Source organism: Hemiscyllium ocellatum, chromosome 33 (genome assembly GCF_020745735.1).
Source record: "Hemiscyllium ocellatum isolate sHemOce1 chromosome 33, sHemOce1.pat.X.cur, whole genome shotgun sequence".
Classification (NCBI taxonomy): domain Eukaryota; kingdom Metazoa; phylum Chordata; class Chondrichthyes; order Orectolobiformes; family Hemiscylliidae; genus Hemiscyllium; species Hemiscyllium ocellatum.
The window spans coordinates 10,878,449-10,902,594 of record NC_083433.1 but is presented as its reverse complement, the minus strand read 5'-3'; positions in this window follow the sequence as shown (position 1 = coordinate 10,902,594).

Below are 24,146 nucleotides of genomic sequence, written 5' to 3'. Positions count from 1 at the left end.
TTCTGGAGCTGAGAGGGAGGTTACTTCACAAGGCTGTAGGTTATGTTCTTACTTTTTTTAAAAAAAGACATTTTCTCTCCTGAAGGCACTGATTTAAAGTTGAATTGCAATTCTCCAACGCTTTATACCTCTCCCAAGTAACCCATTCTGCATGTGTGGGTGGCCTGGAATTCCATCCCCAAAATGTACCTCACTCCCCTCTCCTTTAAAACACTTTGTAAAACCACATTCCTGATCAAAGCTTTTCGATTATTGTGTCCTCATGTGTCTCATCATCAAAGTTTGTTTGTTTTCTTTTATTATGCTAAATCTACTATTTGCAAGTTGTTGCTGGAGCCTGGGAAACATTTAGGGCAGCAAGCTATTTGACTGTGTGAGGCATCAACTAATCTGCCCCCCCCCCAACTAATACCCATATTTCCTGATTGGGTAATCTGGATTATTTTCCCCCACCACTCTTTTGCCCCTAAATTGAGCCTCTGAATTGTGCTTCTGACTACAGACCCAGCCAACTAAGCACAGAGTGACATCCTCTCCTGCTGACTGTGTATATGTGTGTCACACCAGGTACACTCGTACAATCGTTGGTAAGTTTCAAATGTTCTTCATTTGATCTGAAGCATTTTGGGCTTTCTAGAGTTATACCGCACGGAAACAGACCCATCGGTCCAACCAGTCCATGTTGACCACGTTCCCAAACTAAACTTGTCCCATTTTGCCTGCACTTGGCACATATCCCTCCAAATATTTTGTATTCATGAATTTATCCAAATGTTTTTAAAATAATGTAATTGTACCTGCCTCCACCACTTTCTCTGGCAGTTCATTCCACACACAAACCGCTCTCTGTATAATAAAGTTGCTCCTCGTGTCCTTTTAAAATCTTTCTCCACTCATCTTAAAATTTTGCGCCCTACTTCTGAACTCTCCCACCATAGGGAAAAGACCTTGTCATGGACCCTATCTATGCCCGTCTTGATTTTATAAACCACTACAAGGTCACCACTCAATCTCCTTAGCTCCAGTGAAAAAAGTCGCAGCCTTTCTAGTCTATTGTTATATCTCATTCCCAGCAAATCTTTTCTGAACCCTCTCCAGTTTAATAATATCTTTCCTACCAGAACTGCACACAGTACACCAGAAAAGGCCTCACCAACATTCTGTCCAGCATCAACATGACGTCCCAATTCCTATAGTTAACGTCTGAGCAATGAAGGTCTTAACCACCCTGTCTACCTTTGAAAGTTCCTGAAGGGCGTTACAAAAATGCAAGACTTTTCTCCAACATGTGCATTTCATAAGAGTCGTTAGTGTACAATGGCTGCAATTGAACATTGACATGGTGGTAGTTTTACCTTATTGAATTTCTAACCTCTACTAATACCTCCTCACAATTTTATTCATCCATTAGTCTCTTCAAGGGAGGTTGGTTAAACAAGATCTCTGTCTTTTGAAATCCATGCTGTTTATTACCTCTCCCACTGAGGGTGGGAAGCAGTATTTTTTTTGCTGCTGGGTCTGTTTGTCTGTAAACAATATACCTTAAAAAAAAGGATGGATTTCAACAAATCCTTGAAAAACCGATTCAAAGTGCCCAGGATCCTGGAACCTTTTAAATAACTCTTTCACTTGGAAATTTGTGAGTTGGTTCATTTAAAAGTGTTGTAGATTGTTTCTAGAATGATTTGGGTTGTATCAGCTGTTGTGGTGAAATTTGTCAAAGCTGTTAAAATGTGAACAGAGTTTTCAGAGCAGGTTGTTAGATTTGGATTGGTTTGAATCCTCCTCAGTGAGATGGAAGGTCTTAGTAAAAATATTGATTTGTTGAACTGTGTGGCCTTGGAGTGATATAATGTAGGTTTACAAGAATGATACCTGAACTTCAGGGGTTAAGTTAAACAAACTCTGTGGAGGATCAGCCAGGCAGGGAAAATAATTAAGGAAGACCTAGATAATTATCATAACATTGAGTTAATATAGCATGGTGGAAGTTAGTGCTGAACTGATGCCCTTGTCACTTGTTATATTTTTCTTTAGATATTGTTCTACTCTCTCAATTTAGTGGGAATTACATTAGTTCTTCCTGCTCCTGATAATAAAAGGAAGACAGACAATATTACATCAAGTATTTTAAAAAATGGAAGGTTTTGATAATCAATACAGAGAGATTGTTTCCTCTTGTGAGGAAGAACAGAACCAAAGGCCAATGCTATAAAATTGTTATCAAGAAATCAAATTGAAATTCTGAAGAAAGATGAGTGGTGAGATGGCGAACTGTTGAAGTAAATAGGACAAGTGCAATTCAGGGGAAGCTAGACAAGCAAATGATAGAGAAGGGAATAGACAGTACAGTGGTCAATTTTGATGCAAGGAGGTTTGGTTAAACAGTAGCATGGAAAAGTAGCCAAGTTGCCTGTTTCTGTGTGCATTTCCTATATAATTCCCACAACAAATTTCTTAAATCTGTCGGAGGTGTTATGGAATATTCCCCATGCCTGGATGAGTGCAGTTCTAAAAACACTCAAGACATCCAGGACAAAGCAGGGCTTATGCCCGAAACGTCGATTCTCCTTGGATGCTGCCTAACCTGCTGCGCTTTTCCAGCAACACATTTTTCAGCTCATCCAGGACAAAGCAGCCCACTTGATTGACACCACATCCACATCATTCGTTCCCTCCACCACAAACACTCAATAGCTGTGTGCCATCCCCAAAATGATCTGCAGAAATTCACCAAAGCTCTTCAGACGTCACCTTCCAAACCTACCACCACTACCATTTATATGGGTGAGGGCAACAGGTACAGGTGAACACCACCACCTGCAAGTTCCCCTCCAAGCCACTCATCATCCTGACTTGGAAATATACCGAAAATATTTCTTCCCGGTCGCTGGGTCAAAGTCTTGGAATTCCCTCTCTAACAGCAATGCGGATCTACCTAAGCAAAACAAACTGCAGAAATTCAAGAAGGCAGCTCACCTCCACCTTCTCAAGGGCAACTACAGACGGACAATAAGTGTTGATCCAACCATTGACACCCACATCCCATGACTAAATAAAAGGAAAATGCACAGGCAGGAAATTTGGCAGAATTATTTATGCCCAAAATCAGCAATGTTTTTGAGTGAACGTCTGAGCATTCAAAAAAAATCAATGCTCCACCTAGTGGCAACTTTAATCAGCAATGTAGCCCATTCTCAAAAGCAATGGGCAACCTTGGAATATTTGCAGAACCATGATACAGAGGCAAACATGATTATGTTATTGGACTAGTAAACCAACAGCCTTGACTAACAATCCAGAGACTACAAGTCCAAGCCTCATTGTAATAGTTTCAAATTTTCAGTTCAGCTCAAATCAAAACTGGAAGTAAAAGTGACAAGTCACGTTTTCATAAAATCACAACTGTGCATAAAAGACGGACGGTCTTATCAGAAGTGGGTAAAAATGTTGGAAGGATTCAATAAAGTAGACCTTCCTTCCTCTGTTCTCTACTCAAAGGCAAGTCCAACTCATAACCCCGTGACCAGAGCAAGTGTATTCCATCCAGAACAGGAATCGAACCCCATTGCTGTTGCACCAATTGAATCCACTCCAGCCAAGTGAACCAGCTGGCCCTTGTATGTCTGAAACTCTGTTCCCTGGATCCAGAACCTAAACTCTGTCCCCTAGATCCAGAACCCAAACTCTGTTCCCTAGATCCAGAACCCAAACTCTGTCCCCTGGATCCATATCCCAAACCCTGTCCCCTGGATCCAGAATCCAAACTCTGTCCCCTGGATCCATATCCCAAACTCTGTCCCTGGATCCAGATCCCAAACTTTGTCCCCTGGATCCAGAATCCAAACTCTATACCCTGGATCCAGAACCCAAACTCTATACCCTGGATCCAGAACCCCAGTCAAGGGAAGTGTCCTATATGCATCCGTCCTGTCACGCCTTTTGAAAGATTTGTGAGTTTCAATTAGATTATCTCTCAGTTTTTGAAACTCTCGAGAGTATCAGGTCCATCTCACCATCCAAGAATTAGTCCAGTGAATACCCTTCCCACCCCGTTATACTTTCTTCCACCCTCTTCTGCTGGGCACAGATATGAAAGTTTGTATACAAATACAAATAGCTTCTTCCCTGCTGTTGTCAGATTTCTGAAGGGACTTCTTTACTGTTAGTGCTGATCTCTCACGGTACACTTTCTCAGCAGCTGTAACATTATATCCTGCACTCTGTTCTGTTACCCTGATTCTGTTGTTAGTACAATCTGCCTATAAAGCACATAAGACAACATTTTTTACTGAACCTCGGTACTCTCTAAGGCAAGTATATTGCTCTTTAGATAAGGTTAAAGCTGTGCACAATACTTCAGGTACTCACCAAGGCACTGTCTGCTTGTAGCAAAGCATTCTGATAGTGATGTTCCATGGTAAAAATCTTCACTGACTATGGAAACTTCACATTAGGAAGCTAGTTGAGGAGAGAAGCACAAGATAGGTGTTAAAACATTAACCTCCTCTTTGCCCTCCCCCTGATATTTAATGGTGCGTTCTAAGCTTTGGCTCCTCTGTGAATGGCACTAGTTCAGTCTGGGCAACAGTGCAGTTTCTGGCTGACCTATTAGGAGACTGCACAATATTTCCCTCTGTCGGAAGTGATACTGTGTGTAATATTGTGTAAAGTAATGGTTCTGAAAGGGTCAATGCTGGAGACTGCATTCAGTTCCACCTACTTTGTTGTTGTCTCATAGTCTTGGGCAGAGAATTGAGGAGTGTAGCTCTAGATCCCAGAGGTCAGATGAATTATCTCTGTCTCCCAGTAGTCTTTCTAATTCTATCTAATTAGCCAATGTCACTTATACCTATTGTTATCACATAATAAGCAACCTTTTGTTATTAAGACAAGTGCCTCTGCTTGTTAAGACTCACCAGTGATTCATTCTGGCAAAAGTGAGGATTGCAGATGCTGGAGATCAGAGTCCTGCTCCTCAGATGCTGCCTGACCTGCTGTGCTTTTCCAGCACCACTCTAATCTAAACAGTGATTCATTCTGTACCAGTGTTAACACAACATCTGCTTAGAGTGCGTACTGAAAATAGGATTGGTGGCAGCACTTTAACCCAACCACAAGCTCCCAAAGATTGGTTCCACAGATGTATGACAGGCACCAGTCGAGGTCCTGAGTCATAGGAGTTAAAGTCTTACTCCATGACTAGGTATTAATGACATTCTAGTGTAGCACTATTGAAGAAGCTGTCTTTCAGATGACCTGCCAGAGAATTCCTACTATGTGGAAGCAGGCCATTCAGCCTATCATATTCATACAGATCCTTTGAAGAGCAGCCCACCCAGAATCAACCTTCTATCCTTAACCCCATATTTCCTATGGCTAATCCACCTAGCCTACACATCCTTAGACACTATGAGCAATTTAGCATGGCCAATCCACCTAAGCTGCATATCTATGGACTGTGGGAGGAAACCAGACCACCTGGAAGAACCCCACATAGACAAGTGGAGAATATGCAAACTCCGCACAGACAGTCACCTGAGGCTGGAATCCAACATTGGTCTCTGGTGCTATGAGGCAGCAGTGCTAACCAATGAGCCACCATGCCACCCTTGGTGCATGTAAGACCATGGTCCCGTTTCCCCTCTCAGATGGATGTGGCGCTGTTTTGAAGAAGAATGGGTTAGTTCTTCCCAGTGTTTGTCCTTCCTCAATTAGTCTTGAGGCATGACTTATGGAGACAATTCAGCCGCTGATGAAGCCATGACTAAATGCAGCCCAAGTTGACCTATCAACTGTTAGTGTCGCCATCTCCCATCTCTTCTCTCTGCCTTTGGTGGTATCTTGTGTTACAAGGTCTTGGCACTTGCTTAATTAGAAAGAAACATATCTGAGTCCTTGTACATTGCTCAGCTGAACAGTTTTCATCAACAGGCAGGAGACCTCGGCCTCACAGGAAATCCTTTTAAAAACAAATCCTTGTTCCAATCCAGTTTGAAACATTACACTCTGCTCTGTCCAGCTGTTTCCAAGCCGTTCCCAATGTACTGTATATCTTACATAACAAACCGGGCCACAAACAGGGTCAACACACTGCAGGCTACAGCCTTCCCTGGCCTGTGTTAACATTCTGTGACTGTCCAGCAGAAAAACCGATGTGAATCTAGGACAATCTTCATGTATTCAAAAATTGGAAGGACTTTTTTTAACCAGAGTGTGGGGAGTCTGTGAGACCATTTGGCCCTATGAGCCTCCCCCACTCCCACTCTCATCCAACTTAGTCTTCTTTTCCTGCCTTCTCCAGATAGCCTTTGCTCCTGTTAACTCTGTGAACTGTATCTAACTCCTCTTAGAGTTATAGGGATGTACAGCACAGAAACAGACCCTTTGATCTTTGAAAGCATTTAATGTTTTAGTTTCAAATGCTTTCTGTGACAGAGTATTGCACAGGCTCATCATTCTCCACGTGAAGAAATTCCTCCACATCTCAGTCCTCAGTCTACCCCTAGACTGTGACCCCTGGTTCTGGACTCTGGTTGTTGGGAATGTCTTTCCTACATTTACCCTGTTAAGTCCCATTGGAATAGGGTACAGGTTTCCATGAGACTCCCACCCCCATCCCACCCCATCCCACCATTCTTTTAAACACCAGTGAATATAGTTCTAACCATCCGGAAGTCAGAATTGCCGTCCCAGGAATCAGTGTCAAAAAGAGTGGTGCTTGAAAAGCACAGCCGGTCAGGCAGCATCTGAAAAGCAGGAAAGTCAACGTTTCCGGCATAAGCCCTTCATCAGGAATGTCCCAGGAATCAGCCTGGTTCACCAATTGCCTGACAAGTGCCCCCTCTGCCCCAGAAAATGTGCCATCTGTGGGCTTTCAGTGAAGATATGACATGATTTCGCTTTCCACTGATGCTTTCCATAGCATTCTAATCCAGAGAATAGGCTCACAGCGATATGCAGGTCAAATTGTAAGTCTTCCCCTCCTTCAGGAAAGAAATTTGGTTTGGGAGGAACTGGTGAAGCAGGGTAAAAGGCTACAATAGATTGTTGATAAATTCCTTCTTCCAATAACAAAGCTTTAAAAAATCTTCTAACACCATTACAGGGCAAGCAAACATGGTTAACATTAACTAAAAACAACCACCACTGAGTTGTGGGAGGCAGATTGGAAAGAAAGATGAAAGGGATCTATAGCTGAGTAACATGTTTGTTTCCCCTTCCCCCTCCCCCAAGTTTCATGCAAATAAAAACAACAACCGCTAGATCTAATAAAGAGGCTTCAATCTCATAAAATGTCCCATGGCACTCCACAACAAGATTACAATGCAAAATCCGAATGAAGACTGGCGACCAAAAGCTCACTGGAAGAGCTCAGATTTAAGGAATGCCTTGGAGATGAAAAGAGACTTGGAGGGGTTTAGGAAGAGAATTCCAAAGCTTAGGGTTCGGGCAGCTGGAAGTGCGGCTGCCAATGGTGGAGTAAATAATATTGGAGATGTTCAAAAGGCTCCGGAGCTAGATGATTGCAGGATTGTGGAGGCTGGAGGAAATTACAGAGATCAGGAGGGACAAGGTTCAATAAGTAGAACTGAGACCAGTCTTCACTGGTCTCACTCCAGCGTCGGTGCAACCTCACTGTAACCTCTGTGGTCCATATTCAAACTGGAGGCGCAGAAAGGGTGAATATTCCTCCCAGCTCCATATAGCGTGTGTCCAGTAGCTCCTAATATTCCAAACTAACAGCTGTCAGTGTAAAAATAAACACACATCTTTCCAGTAACTGAATAGCCACTTGCCCAGGATCCCGGCTGTAGGATACATTTCAGAGAGGGGAGGAGGGTCCATTAATTTCCCTACCAAATTTGGCAAGTGGGTCTATCGCCCTGACCTTCAGAGCACTTGCAAAACAGACAACAGGAGGATCTGGTTTCCGATAAAGCTTGTTATTTCATGGAATCAAAAATTGTTACAGTGCAGGACGAGGCCATTCAGCCCCCTGTGTATGCACCAGCTATCTGAATAAGCAATTCATTTGTGTACCTTCCCCTACCTTTGCCTGCCAACCCTGCACCTTCTTCCTTTTCAGATACTGGTTCAATTTCCTATTGATTGAACCTGCCTATACCATGCTCTCAGATAGTGCTTTCCAGACCCTAACCACTGACTGTATTGCTTTTGCTAATTACTTCCAATTTGTGCCTGTTTAGTCTTGGTCCTTCGACTAGTGGGAACAGTTTCTCCATATCTACTCCATCTGGTACTGTCATGATTTTGAAACCAATCTTCTCTCAATCTTCCCTTTCTGAAGGAAAACAGACCCAAATTCTATCTGCATAATGGAAGCTCCTCAACACTAGAACTATTCTTTTTTTTAATTAGATTCCATACGGTGTGGAAACAGGCCCTTCGGCCCAACCAGTCCACACCGACCCTCCGAAGAGTAACCCACCCAGACCCATTTCTCTCTGACTAATGCACCTAACACTATGGGCAATTTAGCATGGCCAATTCACCTGACCTGCACATCTTTGGACTGTGGGAGGAAACCGGACCACCCGGAGGAAACCCACGCAGACACAGGGAGAATGTGCAAACTGCACACAGACAGTTGCCTGAGGCTGGAATCGAACCTGGGTCCCTGGTGCTGTGAGGCAGCAGTGCTAACCACTGAGCCACCGTGCTGCCCTTCCTGAGGATCTTTTCTGCACCCTCCCGATTTGCATCGAAAGGTACCAGCTGCCAAATGCCCACAGTCAATGCCACTTGAAACCCTCATTAGGTCCCATGAGCATGATAATGAGAGACTTCTGTGCACCTCTTTTAGGATGCTACTCCCCACTTCAGCATAAACTGGGCCAGGCAACCACAGGTTAACAATGGCCAGTGCCACTGACTGCCAATGGCTGCCTCTGAAATTCCGTTTATTAGTTTGCTCCCCTTTTCTGTAGAGCTAAGAGGAGCAAAAAACATACCAAGAATTATTAAAGTTAAAAATCACATGACACCAGGTTATAGTCCAACAGGTTTATTTGAAAGCACTAGCTTTCAGAGCACCACAACCACCTGATGAAGGAGCAGCGTTCCGAGAGCTAGTGCTTCCAAATAAACCTGTTGGACTATAACGTGGTGTTGCGTGATTTCTAACTTTGTCCATCCCAATCCAACACCAACATCTCCAAGTCAAGAATTATCAACATATTGTGAAGACCACATTTTCCTATATCATAAGTATCATAGAATCCCTACAGTGTGGAAGCAGGCCATTTGGCCCATCGAGTCCACACTGACCCTCAAAGAACATACTACACAGACACATCTCTGCAATTCTCACAGCTAATCCACCTAACCTGAATATCCACGGACATTATGGGGCAATTTAGCATGGCCAATCCAACTGACCGGTTTGTGGGAGGAAACCAGAGCACCTGGAGGAAATCCATGCAGACACAGAGAAACCATGCAAACTTCACACAAACAGTAGCCTGGTGCTGTAAGGCAGCAGTGCTAACCACTGAGCCACCGTGCCACTGTATCCTTTAGTTTGACAGTGGATCAAGACTGAAAACATATTACTTCGAATCAAAGGGCTTGGGTGTTATATGGCTGCAGTTTTAAAACATTGTCTCTACTGGAGTCGGTTACAGATTGCAAAGCAAATGGACCTAGCAGGAGCAATAGAAACTCCGTTACTGTGTGGGAACATCAATGCCAGACAAAAAAACAAACCTCTCTGTTCATGATGAACCTGCTCAGTGTCATAGCATTGGCTTTTCCATTGACCATTCGGATTGGATGTGGAAGAATTTCACTTCACGGGCCCCTGAGGAGGAGACCAGGTCTGTGTGTGAGTGAAAGCAGCAGAGAGAATCTAACTTCTGGGGGAAACCATCAAGATATGTTTTGTCTCCCTCCTATCCGCTGTGTGAAAGGTACCAGCAACTCTCGCTAGCTGTTGGCATCCACCTTTTCCTGCAGACCTTTTCCACCCACCTGCCAAAAGAAGAGAAAATTAAACCTTCCAAAGTGTTCAAAGGCTGAATGATCAAGCCGTGAATGAAAGACTCAGACCTTTGAGGCAAACAAACTCATGTCATCATCAAAGAACTGAAAAGGTATTGAAGGAAACCCAAGACATCAAACTAAAACCACTTTCTGAATACTATACCACACATTAGCCCTATTAAACTGTATTTTTCACTGTTTATTTCACTGTTAAAATTTATATCTTTTATGCATGTCTATGTGTGTCTCAATAGTTACAAGGAAGTGCAAAATCATAGAGTTTTAAGTTAGAAGTTCATTTTTTTTTATTACCATCAGTTAAAGACAATTTGTTCATAATGTTCTGGTTAAATAAACCTGGTAGGGTATATTCTTTTGATGTGAGTTTTCAGTCTGGGAAATTGGATAGTTTAACTAAATTTTTTTACATTTTTTTATGACTGCAGGTGTATCGGGACTTTATTTCTAGCATGTGATCCCAATGGGTCAGAAAACATTAACAGCAAATTCAAAAAGGCACCTTCAAGACAGGGTCATAGAGTCATAGAGAAGTACAGCACGGAAACAGACCCTTTGGTCCAACTCATCCATGCTGATCAGATATCCTAAACTAATCTAGTCCCATTTCCCAGCACCCAGTCCATATCCCTCTAAATACTTCCTATTCATATACCCATCCAGATGCCTTTTAAACATTGTAATTGTTCCAGTATCCACCACTTCCTCTGGCAGCTCACTCATATTTGCACCACCCTCTGCATGAAAAAGCTGCCCCTTAGATCCCTTTTAAATCTTTCCCCTCTCAACCTAAACCTATGTCCTCTAGTTCTGGACTCCCCCACTCCAGGGAAAAGACCTTGTCTATTCATACTGTCCATGCCCCTCATGATTTTATAAACCTCTATAAGGTCACCCCTCAGCTTCCAATGCTCCAGGGAAAACAGCCCCTATCTATTCAGCCTCTCTCTATAGTTCAAACTATCCAACCTTGGCAACATCCCTGTAAATTGTTTCTGAACCCTTTCAAATTTCACAACATCCTTCCTATAGGAGAGAGACCAGAATTGCACACAATATTCCAAAAGTGGCCTAACCAATGTCCTAGGTAAAGACAAGGACTGCAGATGCTGGAAACCAGAGTCTAGATTAGAGTGGTGCTGGAAAAGTACAGCAGGCCAGGCAGCATCCGAGGAGCAGGAAAATCAACGTTTCAGGCAAAAGTCCTTCATCAGGAATAGAACCAATGTCCTGTACAGCAGCAACATGACCTCCCAACTCCTTTACTCAACCTTTGGGAGCAACAAAGCAGTAAGTGTTGAGGAACATATAAATACTGGTTTGCATCAAAACTGGTACTTGAACCAGCACTCCCATTGAGCAAAGCTATCCATTGGTAGCATGGGATCACAAAATTAAACCATCTGATTTCAACAGTAGAAGAAGCTTTATGTCATTTCTTTAATTGTCTAAATTATTGGCTAACTTAATCTCCTGATGCTTGAATCAGGGGGAAACTTTCTGAAGTTAGCTATAAGCTTTCCTCTTTTTTGTTGCCTCACCTGGGGTTTACCAATGTTACGAACTGGGTTGCAGGTTGCACTGTCTAATACATCTGGTTGACATTGTTGGGACCAGGATCCATTATTGTTCATCTCATTCAACCTCATGTCCGTCCCCTTCTCTGACCGTCTGTATATGATCGGGTTGGATCATAGAAACATTTTCATACAATTTTTATGAAAAGTGTCTTGGTGGTACAGAGCTTGAACCTTGCTGAAGGAAGAGACCGTTTGCTGACTCTTTTTGTCTTGTTGTTTTCAGGACAAATGCAAGAATGGCAGAATTCAAAGTCTCAGAACAATTTACAATACAGGAGCAAAGCATCCCAATTAATTTGGTTTCCTACAGTATTGAAACTGGCCATTTGGCCCAACAATCCACACCAACCCTCCGAAGAGTACCCCACCAGACCCATTTCCTCTGACTAATACACCAGAACACTGTGTGCAATTTAGCCTGAGCTGTTCAACTAACCTGCACATTTTTGGATTGTGGGAGGAAACCAGAGCACCCAGAGGAAACCCACGCAGACATAAGCAGAATGTGCAAACTCCACACAGGCAGTTGCCCGAGGCGGGAATCAAACGGGAGTTCCTGGCGCTGTAAGGGCAGCAGTACTAACCACTGAGCCATGTGCCACCTAATTGGTTGACAAGTCAACTCTGATAGGCTGAGGTGTTGCAATGGGAAGAACAACAGTAAAACTATAGGTTTACCAACCTCCCGGTATTAACAACCATAACCAACAGCTATGTTAAGATGATTGAGCTGGTAAAGTGGCTTGTTTAAGCTTGCAAAAAGTGACACATATTTGTACGTTTCAGGGCCTTGTTCTCTGCAAACAAAAGGAATTTGTTCAAATGCACAATATTTTTTAATTACATGGGAGTTTGGGATGCCTGTCATTCCCCACTGCCTTCTCCATGGCAATACCTTGGAAAATATGAGTGGCAATGGGGTGAGGTTTGTAATTCAGTCATAATTGTAAGCCTGAGTCTCAATTAGTCACATAGCAGCAGGCTGTCCACGTCTTTCCACTGCAGGCTTTATCAGGGTAAAGGTGGACAGTCAACAGTATCCCTACTTGTTATCTTCCTGTCTGAGTAAATGCCCCTGCCACCAAATTTGGGGAGGCCATTAAATTATGTCCAGCTTGTTTGCTTGTGTTGTCCTTGTCTCTTTCAGTTTCTTTACATCTGTGCAGGTCTTATACAAATGTCTCAATCTTCCACTACCTGTCTCTACTTGTTGTTTCCCTATATGTATACATCTCCCACAATCATTTGAATTAATTCCTGAAATGCTTTTGTCTCCCTCTTGACATCATTGCCTCTTTAAAATTGCTGTTTTATTACTTCCCTTCCCACTGTTGCCATCTGTTCTTATTGCACTTCAGCCTGGGAGACGAGATATCTCACTGTTGGTAAACCCATGCTTTAGACACTTTCTCATGCAGTGAGGGCTGGAACGTTAATTCTGTTTAATGTACAGCGTGGCTTGAGCAATATGGTGCATTGGAAATTAAACAGCTGGAAGACGTGAGATTTCACTTTCAATCTGAAGGATTAAAACATTACTTCAAGAAAGCACTGAGAGTACATGAAGATACCGATTAATGTGTTCGCAGATCAGTGCAGCTAAATAGTTCAGTTGATAAAGGATCTATTTCAAACATGGCCCTATACAATAATCCTTGGCATGTGCTTAATCCACCATCAGGACAAATACCAACACGTGACCCAGTCAAACTAAAAACCCCTTTTCAAAATTCATTCTCAATGCAGGTACCATTAAGATTTGTTGCCCATTCATTGTTTGAGAAGGTGGTGCTGGACAGTGTTAGTATTTAACTGGTCCAGTTCGTGGATATTAAAAACCGAGTTATATAGTTAATGAGATAGGTTGCATCTGTACCCGAGTGTTCTTGCAGATGGTGCCTGTGTTTCCATTGGTGCACTTGAAGGTTTTCAATATTGATGGAGATTGTAGGAGTGGGATGGATTATTTCCCCCACCCGTGACATGTTAATTCCCTGGGGTTACAATGCTCCTGATATTAGATTTTTTTTGTTTGATATGGTTTCGTTTCATTTTTGACGGCAAGACAGTACTGACAACTGTATATAAAGACGAGACAGCTAACACCAGGGCGTGGTTGCTTCGAGCGGAAATGTAGCAAGCGATAAACTGTCCTCAACAAAACATGTTAGTCTTGATGTATTCTTAAATAATGGGTTTGGAGGCAGCCCTCCTTGTGTTGCTGGAAAAGCGCGGCAGGTTAGGCAGCATCCAAGGAGCAGGAGCCTTTCTTCTTATGCCCGAAACGTCGATTCTCCTGCTCCTTGGATGCTGCCTGACCTGCTGCGCTTTTCCAGCAACACATTTTTCAGCTCTGATCTCCAGCATCTGCAGTCCTCACTTTCTCCTCCTTGAGCTGCTGTAATCTAAATGGTGAAGATGCTCCCACAGTGCTGTCAGGGAAGGAGTTCCAGGATTTTGACCCAGTGATGCAGAAGCAACCGTGATACCTGTTGGGGAGGTGATGGCATAGTAAAGCAGAGACCCAGATAATGTTCTGGGGACCTGGGTTTGAATCCTGCCAAGGCAGATAGTGAAATTTGAATTCAATAAAAACTGGAATTAGAAGTCTAGTGATGATTGTCAATTGTTGGGAAAGAATCTATCTGGTTCACTAATATCCATTAGGGAAGGAAACTGCTGTCCTTACCTGGTCTGACCTACATGTGACTCCAGACCCACAGCAACATGGTTGACTCTTAACTACCCTCTGGGCAAATAGGGATGGGAAATAAATGCTGGCCTAGCCAGTGACACCCTCATCCTGTGAATTAATTTTTGAAAAGTCAACATGGTGCATGCCTTGGAGGGGAGTGTGGCAGTGGTGGTTTTCCTGAGAAGTTGCTGTCCTTGTCCTTCGAGGTGATAGAGAATACCAATTTGTGAGTTGTTACTGATGAAGTCTTGGCTTAGTAAAGACAGTGCCAAAGACCATTATCCCATCATTCGATAATCCACATTCTTGTCCTTAGGCTGGAGGAGATGCCATTATCTGGGCTGCTGTCTGCTTCCTAGTCCAGGGCAAGGTGAGAAGTGCACAAAGTTTTCAGGAGGCATGCCACTTTACCTGAGTATTGAGATCAAGCCCATGCTGTCCATCTTCTCTGGAGTCTTGGTGTCTATTAATGAAGGAGAAAGTGAGGACTGCAGATGCTGGAAATCAGAGCTGAAAATGGGTTGTTGGAAAAGCTGGAAAAGTCTATTAATGAAGGCAATATCTGCTGACACTAGGTGCTCACAGCAAAGCTGCACATGTGTAGACTTCACAACGTGAAGAAATTGCGTGTGCTGTGGAATTGTTTATCTCAGTGAAGCGTGCCTTGATGGCAAATGTTTAGGAACCGCCTTCCTCATTAATGACTTGCATTCTGGTGACGATGTAATAGCACCAAAGTGTGATACCACGACTGGTGAACCACTTGCTGGTATTTATTAGCTAGAATCATGCATGAAGGTTGGTAATCTGCAAACCTTGCAGACTAGCATCAGAGAACTTTATTCCAGCCAGACTCAGTGCATTGAACCGAAGGAGGGAGATCAGCAGCTCAGCCAGCATATATGACCTGACACAGCACAATTTTGCAGAAAGAACTGTAGACAACATCTTCGGATATCACCTCTGCACTGTCAGGTAACTCAGCAAGAGCATTCAAGAAACTAAGAATATCGTGACCTATTTGACCCATTTTTACACTTGACTGTGCAGTTATCTTGTCAATCACTGATGGAGAAGATAGCAAGAACTTTCAGATCTGAACATTGGGAAGGAAGAAGAGAATTCTCTTGGGAGACATAAACAAAGTTTGTGGCTACAAGGAACGTCAGAAAAGTCAAAATTGAGAACAAGTTTTGCCCATAATCATAATCTTTCCAATACTTTCCAGATGTCCTTATTTCTTGTGCTTGGTAAAGCAAGCAATTATCTGCAATTGTAGCTTTCAGATGATGGTCTGAGGCCGTAATATTCATTTAAAAAGAAACATAGAAATTTGTAGCACAAAAGAAGCAAGTCAACCAGTCAGGGCAGGCAGGGTCAAAGCAGAGAACAAGGTAGGACTGATAAATTAAACTGCATTTATTTCAATGCAATCTCCTAACAGGGAAGCAGATGAACTTAGGGCATGGTTAGGAACATGGGACTGGGATAACATAGCAATTACAGAAACATGGCTCAGGGATGGTCAGAACTGGCAGCTTAATGTTCCAGGATACAAATGCTTTAGGAAGGATAGAAAGGGAAACAAGAGATGAGGGGGAGTGGTGTTTTGATAAGGGATAGCATTACAGCTGTACTTAGGGAGGATATTCCCAGAAATATATCCAGGGAAGTTATTTGGATGGAACTGAGAAACAAAAAAGGAATGATCACCTTATTGGGATTGTATTATAGACCCCTTAATAGTCAGAGGAAAATTGCAAAACAAATTTATAAGGAGATTTCAGTTATGTATAAGAATAATAGGGTGGTTATGGCAGAGGATTTTAAATTTCCAAACATAGTCTGGGACTGTTAAGGGTTTAGACGGGGACGAATTTGTTAAGAGTGTACAAGAACATTTTCTGAGGCAGTATGTGGGTTTACCTACCACAGAAGGTGCAAAACGTGACCTATTCTTGGGAAATAAGGTAGTGCAGATGACTAAGGTGTCAGTGGGGGACCACTTTGGGGCCAGTGACCATAATTCTATTCATTTTAAAATAATGATGGAAAATGATGGAAAAGGATAGACCAGATCTAAAAGTTGAAGTTCTAAATTGGAGGAAGGCTAATTTTGACGGTATTAGGCAAGACCTTTCAAAAGCTGATTGAGTACAAATGTTCACAGGTGAAGGGACGGCCGGAAAATGGGAAGCCATCAGAAATGATATAACGAGAGTCCAGAGAAAATATATTCCTGTTAGGGTGAAAGGAAAGGCTGGTAGGTGTAGGGATTGCTGGATGACTAGAGAAATTGAGGGTTATATTAAGAAAAAGAAGGAAGTGTATATCAGATATAGACAGGAGAGATAGAGAAAATCCTTAGAAGAGTATAAAGGTAGTAAGAGTATACTTAAGAGGGAAATCAGGAGGGCAAAAAGGGAACATGAGATAGCTTTGGCAAATAGGGTTAAGGAGACTCCAAAGAGATTTTACAAATACATTAAGGACAAAAGGATAACTAGGAAGCAAATAGAGCCCCTCAAAGATCAACAAGGTAGCCTTTGTGTGGAGTCGCAGGAGATGGGGGTGATACTAAATGAGTATTTTGCATCAGTGTTTACTGTGGAAAAGGACATGGAAGATTTAGAATATAGGGAAATAGATGGTGACATTTTGAAAAATGTTCATATTACAGAGGAGGAAGTGCTGGATGTCTTGAAACGCATACAGTTAGATAATTCCCCAGGATCTGATCAAGTGTACCCTAGATGTCTGTGGGGAGCTAAGGAAGTGATTGCTGGGCCTCGTTCTGAGATATTTGTATCATTGATAGTCACAGGTGAGGTGCTGGAAGATTGAAGGTTGGCAAAAATGGTACCACTGTTTATGAAGGGTGGTAAGGACAAGCCAGGGAACTATAGACCGATGAGCCTGACGTTGGCAGTGGGCAAGTTGTTGGAGGGAATCCTGAGGGACAGGATGTACATCTATTTGGAAAGGCAAGGACTGATTAGGGATAATCAACATGGCTTTGTCCTTGGGAAATCATGTCTCACAAACGTGATTGAGGTTTTTGAAAAAGTAACAAAGAAGATTGATGGGGGCAGAGCAGCAGACGTGATCCATATGGACTTCAGTAAGGCGTTCGACAAGGTTCCCCATGGGAGACTGGTTAGCAAGGTTAGATCTCATGGAATACAGGGAGAACTAGCCATTTGGATACAGAACTGGCTCGCAGGAGTTGGGAGGTCATGTTGCAGCTGTACAGGATGTTGGTTAGGCCACTTTTGGAATATTGCGTGCAATTCAGGTCTCCTTCCTATTGGAAGGATGTTGTGAAACTTGAAAGTGTTCAGAAAAGATTTACAAGGATGTTACCAGGGTTGGAGGATTTGAGCTAGAGGAAGAGGCTGAATAGGCTGGGCCTGTTTTTCCTGGAGCGTCGGAGATTGAGGGGTGACCTCATAGAGATTTATAAAATCATGAGGGGCATGGATAGGATAAATAGACAAAGACTTTTCCCTGGGGTGGGGGAGTCCAGAACTAGAGGGCATAGGTTTAGGGTGAGAGGGGAAAGATATAAAAGGGACCTAAGGGACAACTTTTTCACGCAGAGGGTGGCATGTGTATGGAATGAGCTGCCAGAAAAAGGTGTGGAGGCTGGTACAATTGCAACATTTGGATGAGTATATGAATAGGAAGGATTTTGTGGGATGTGGACCAAATGCTGGCAACTGGGACTAGATTAGGTTAGGATATCTGGTTGGCATGGACAAGTTGGACTGAAGGTCTGTTTCCATGTTGTACATCTCTATGGCTCTATAATTCGCTTATACACTCCTGGTCTTTGCATACGGGGCGCAATCCCTTGTTTTTAAAATAATCCTTTTCCTATTTAACCCCACAATCAAGATTACAGAGAAATAAAAAAGACATGGTCTTTGCAACTGACATGTCCTCATGTCCAGAAGAATTACATCGTGGAGTCTTAAAACAGTTGGTGAGTGAAGTAGGTAGATGTATTGTTGTGTAATTGAGGAAGGTAAAGGGTGATTGGAATTGAAGTGCACAGGTCCTGAATGGTATTGAATGGTGGATATGGGAACAATGTTTCCTCTTGTAGGTGATCTCCAGACTAGGGGACATTGTTTTAGGACAGAGATTAGGAGGTTTTCTTTGTCTCAAAGGGTTGTGCAACTTTGGAAGTCTTTGCCTCACAAGATGCTGGAGGCAGGGTCATTGAATATTTTTAAGACAGAATTAGCCAGTTTCTTGTTAGGCAGGGGATTCAAAGGTATTTTCAGGTAGGTGGGAATGTGGAATTTGAACAGCAAACAGATTGGCCATTATCTTATTGAAAGTGGGACTGGGCTCAAGAGACTGAATGGTCTACTTCTGCTTTTATTTCGTGTTCATATGTGAAGAGTAATGGCACACTCTTAAGTCATGAATGGTGCTATATAAATGCAAGTGTCTCCTGGATACCAGTCCTTCAGCTACTAAGCCCTGCCTTTTCCTAGTTCACTGTTTCTCTTCCTCTCTTCCTATAGGAACAGCCCAGTGACTCAATGGTTAGCACTGCTGCCTCACAGCGTGAGGGACCAGTTTTGATTCCACCCTCGGGCAACTGTCTGTGTGGAGTTTGCACATTCTCCCTGTGTCTGTGTGGGTTTCCTCCCACAATCCAAAGATGTGCAGGTTAGGTGAATTGGTTGTGCTAAATTACCAGTGTTCAGGGATGTCTAGGTTAGACGCACTAGTCAAGGGTAAATGTAGAGCAATAGAGTAGGGGAATGGTCTGGGTGGGTTACTCTTCGAAGGGTTGGTGTGGACTTGTTGGGCCAAATGGCCTGTTTCCACACTGCAGGGATTCTATGAAAGACATTCCCTAAACACCTTGCTGAATCGCTTCAGTCTTCCCTATGTGGCTTAGTGTCAGAATTTTGTTTTGCTGATGTTCCTGTGAAGAGATGAGTTACATTTTGCTAAGTCAGTGCTTATATAAACATAGGTTGTAGTTGGAAGAGTATCTGAGAATTGGGAGTGATATTGATTTCAAACAGTATTGAGGCCTAGGAAAGTACCATAATTCGATCACTAGTCTTTCAGTAAACTGTGTGATCCTCTCAACCTTCAAGAAATGCCTAGTACTATAAGTGTGAGCTCTGTTTGTCCAAATTGTACAGCAGAGAACTTAGTGAGCTTCAAAACAATTGGCTGAAGGCCCAGGCAATTACAGGTTTAGCACAAGTGATAGCAAGAGGAATAATTTGAGGTTATGAGTTAGGAATTTAACACATACAGGAAGCCTGTAGGAGGGCCATTGATTAAGCTGCCTGGTCCATCTGAGGCAGTGGATCAAGCCACTTGGGGTGTTTCTTCAGTAAAGCAGTGAAGAAATGCTGTATTGCTGAAGGTGGTGACCTTCACGTCGTGTGTCATACTAAGGACCCATTTATCTGTTCCAGTTAAGGAGCACAAATGGCTTTAAAGAAGATCACCAAGTGTTCTTTTGCTGCCTTAGCCACCATTCGTCCTGTCATTGACAGGGCTACAAAATGTATGAACTGCTCATTCACACACTGATGATAATAGGGTGCAGATTGACTGCCAAGTATAGCTATGTAACAAGAGCTCTTTATGCTTCAAAGTAACTCTCTGTTTGTAAAGGGCTTTAAGATGTTTCTGAACATATAAGCTGCTACAGGTACAGTGTCTCAAAACCAGCAAGCTGTGGACCCAGGCCATGCCAGATTCAGATGTCGTTAGATTTCAGGCCCTGGGTGGGTCAAGTCAGATTGGATAGAGGATAGGAGTTGCTTTGTTGCTGGGATAGAACAGTTCTTGAAGCATCAAAACTAATAACTTAGTCTGGTGCCACACCACACTAATTCAAGTCCAGGCTGAAATGTCCAACTAAGGTTTCTTTAATTCTTATTCAATTAGTACTGATGTGAAAATGTCTGGCTTTTGGACCATTGTGATATATGAACAGCCAGACTTGAGATTTTGTACCTGTGTATAAATGTTCATATTTGGGCTCTTATGGGGTGCAGCAGTTGGGTGACTACCTTTGACCCGGAAGCCTGCTTCGGGTGCTGTGTTGTAAAATGTCTGAACAGGTTGATTAGGAAACTATTTTATAAAAGCAAGTATTCCACTTTCCCAATTACCACCGTGCTGAATAAGACTCATCTGAACAAAGAACTCACTGCATTGAAGGTGTGAGTGGGAAAATGGCAATATATTTGAGGGTTAGTGCGCAGATTACTTGACTGTTTATCTCATTGCTGTTTGTGGGATCTTGCTGTGTGAAGTTGACTGCTGTGCTTTCTACGTTATGACAGTAACTGGGCATCAATAAACACTTCATTGGACGTACAGTGATTTGGGACATCTTTGAATTGTCAAAGGTGCTATAAAATTGCAACTGGAGAAGAATATATCTGGAGGCCATCAATATAAGGTCAAGAGTGAAGGGTCAAGGGAAGCTTTATTCATCATTTCTACCACTTACAACGGATACAGTAAAAACGAGTCAGCGTTCCTCCAGGACCGAGGTGCTACTTGGACAGCACAAACTACACGATCATACACAGGACAGCATAAAGTGAATAAGAAGTTCAAAACACGCAAGACAGCACAGTAATTCCTGACAAGACAAGACAATAGGCACAGTGGTGGACAAATTACAGTGTAATAATGAATATCATTAATAAACCATTGTTCTAGCAGCAATTTGAAAAGACATGCAAAGAATTTCAGATGGAAAAGAGTCCGATCATACTGTGTTAAGGAGCTTTGTGGTCTAGGGGAAGAAACTGTTGCACAGTCTGGCCGTGAGAGAGGGAACGCTCCGGTATCTTCTGCCAGATGGCAGAAGGGAGAAGAGTTTGGATGAAGGGTGTGTGAGGCTTCCACAATGCTGTTAGCCTTTTGAATGCAGTGTGTGGTGTAAATGTCTGTAATGGAGGGGAAAGAGACCTCAATGATCTTCTCAGCTGCCCTCACTATCCGTTGTAGGGTCTTATGATCCAAGACAGTGCAATTCCCGACCCAGGCAGTGATGCAGCAGCTCAGGGTACTCTCAATGAACCCTCTGTAGAATGTGATGAGGATGGGGGGGGGGGGGGTGGGCTTTCCTCAACCTATACAGAAAGCAGAGATGCTGCTGAGCTTTCTCAGCTACGGAGCTGGTGTTGAGGGACCAGGTGAGATTCTCCGCCAAGCGGATGCCAAGAAATTTGGGGCTCTTCATGATCTCCACGGGGCAGCCGGGGAGGTCCAGTGGAGAGTGGTGGCTTTGAGCCGTCCTTAAGTCAACAACCATCTCTTTTATTTTGTCCACGTTCAGAGATAGGTTGTTGGCTCTGCACCAGTCTGTTAGTCACTGCACCTCCTCTCTGTATGCTGACCAATCGTTCCTGCTGATGAGACCCACTACAGTTGTGTCATCAGCGAACTTGATGATATGATCCAAGCTGTACATCGCTGCAGAGTCGTGTGTCAACAGGGTGAGCAGCAGTGGACTGAGCACACAGCCCTGGGGGAGGGGGGCCTCCGAGCTCATTGTGATGGAGTTGGAGATGCTGTTCCCAATCCATTCTGACTGAGGTCTCCAGTCAGGAAGTCCAGGATCCAGCTACAAAGGGAGGTATTTAGGCCCAGCAGACTCAGCTTTCCAATCAGGTGCTGAGGAATGGTAGTGTTAAGTGCAGAACTGAAGTCTATGAACAGTAATCTGATGTAGGTATCCTTCTTGTCCAAGGGGGTGAGAGCCAGATGGAGGGTGATGGAGATGGCATCATCTGTTGAGTGGTTGGGTCAATATGCCAACTGCAGGGTGTCCACTAAGGGGATAGCAGGGTCTTAATATGCCTCATCATGAGTCTCTCAAAGCACTTCATGATGATGGGTGTAAGTACAACAGGGCAGTAGTCACTGAGACAGGACGCTGAAGGCTTCTTCAGCACAGGGATGATGGTAGTGGCCCTGAGGCATGTTGGCACTATGGCACAGCTCAGGGAGATGTTAAAGATGTCCGTGAGAACCATCCGCCAGCATGTCAGACCCTGAGCACTCTGCCAGGGTTGTTATCTGGTCCAGCAGACTTCTGTGGGTTTCTCTGCATAGGGTTTTCCTTACATTGGCCGTGGTAAGACACAGAACCCGGTTGTTGGGAGTGTTGGGATCCATTATTAAGGTTAGGCAGTGTAAGAAACTTTATTGTTAGGTAGTGCTCACGTAAGGTAGTATTAGCAAGTCTGGAACTTGTTAGCTTCACTAGACAACAGTAAGCCATTATGTTACACTAAGAACAGACTGAAAAGCTGATGGCATAGCCTGAAGAGGCCCCAGGGAGGGTGAGAGATAACAGGACATTAGAGCCGTGTCTAGATACACGTAGCTCAAACTGAGGTAATAGAACGTTATCAGGCGAGACCCAATCACATATGAAAATTCTGAGTTTTACCAAATAAGGATGTAACTCTGGAATGTGAGAGAACAAAAGGATAGACAAATTTAAAAAATAGTCAGAAGGCACTTTCTCCAGTGAGCTGAAAACACCTCACTGTATTTTGTGTACGGCTCTCTCTCAGTAAACAGCTTATATTTTGAATCAGATCCAGTGTTTCTCTCCTTCAAACGAACACGGGGATGGTAGCCCGTCCTAACAGGAGGGAGGGTGGTCTTCCTCACTGCCACATCATTTCATGCCTCAAACCCATGCATAGAAATTGTTCAACTCATCCGAGAGAGAGGCATCCCCAGCCCAAGCAGGCGATGCTGTTCCGTGGTTGGTGATGACCTGGATGCCCTTCCACATGCTCCCTGTATCGTCGTTGTCCTGAAGATGGCTGTGTATTCTCTGTGCGTTTGCATGCTTTGCCTCTTTGATGGCTCCAGTCAGGTTTGTCCTCACAGTTGTTAGGGCTGCCTTGTCATCTGCTCTGAAGGTGGAATCACGGGTCCTCAGCAGTGCACACACCTTTGCAGTCATCCACGGCTTCTGGTTGGGGTGAGAAATGATGGTCATGGACACAGTGATGTTGTCAATGCACTTGCTAATATAGCAAATCACCGTCATGTATTCCACTAAGTTAATGGAATCGCCAGGATAACCTCCATATTTGGGTACATGAATAGGAATAATTTAGAGGGATGTGGGTCAAATGCTGACAAATGGATCTAGATTCGGCATGGATGAGTAGGACTGAAGGGTCTGTTTCTGTGCTGTACAACTCTATAAATCTAACAGGGAATTTGGAAGAAGTCTCTTATCCTAGAGAGTGGTGAGAATGTGGAATTCATTAGCACAGAGCGTGGTTGAGGTGAAGTGTGTAGAAGCATTTAAGGACAAGCTAGACAAGTTTATGAGGGAGAAGAGAAATGAGGCTGGGATAGAAAGTAGAAGGCTCAGGTGGAGCATAAAGGTTGATATGGACTGGTAGGGGAATGGCAACCCAAAGAATGGTGATAGTCGGGGATTCAGTGATGGTAACACCATTGAATACCAAGGGGCATTGTCTCTTATTGGAGATGTTCATTGCCTGGCATTTGTGTGGTGCGAGGTGACTTGTGTTGCTTGATTTGAGTGTTGGAGCTTTATCTGATTGTTATTGAAGTGTGGGTCACTAATTGGCCTTCAATCAGTCTGTTACCTTGTGGCTTTTTCCCAGGCAGACTGTAACATCTTGTAAAAATTGAAAAAACTGCAGGTGGTATAAATCAGCAACAAAAACAGAAATTGCTGGAAAAGCTCAGCAGGTCTGGCAGCATCTATGGAGAGAAATCAGAGTTAGTGTTTCAGGTTGAGTGACCCTTCCTCAGAACTGCAAGATCTTGTATTTGGCTGGTTTAGT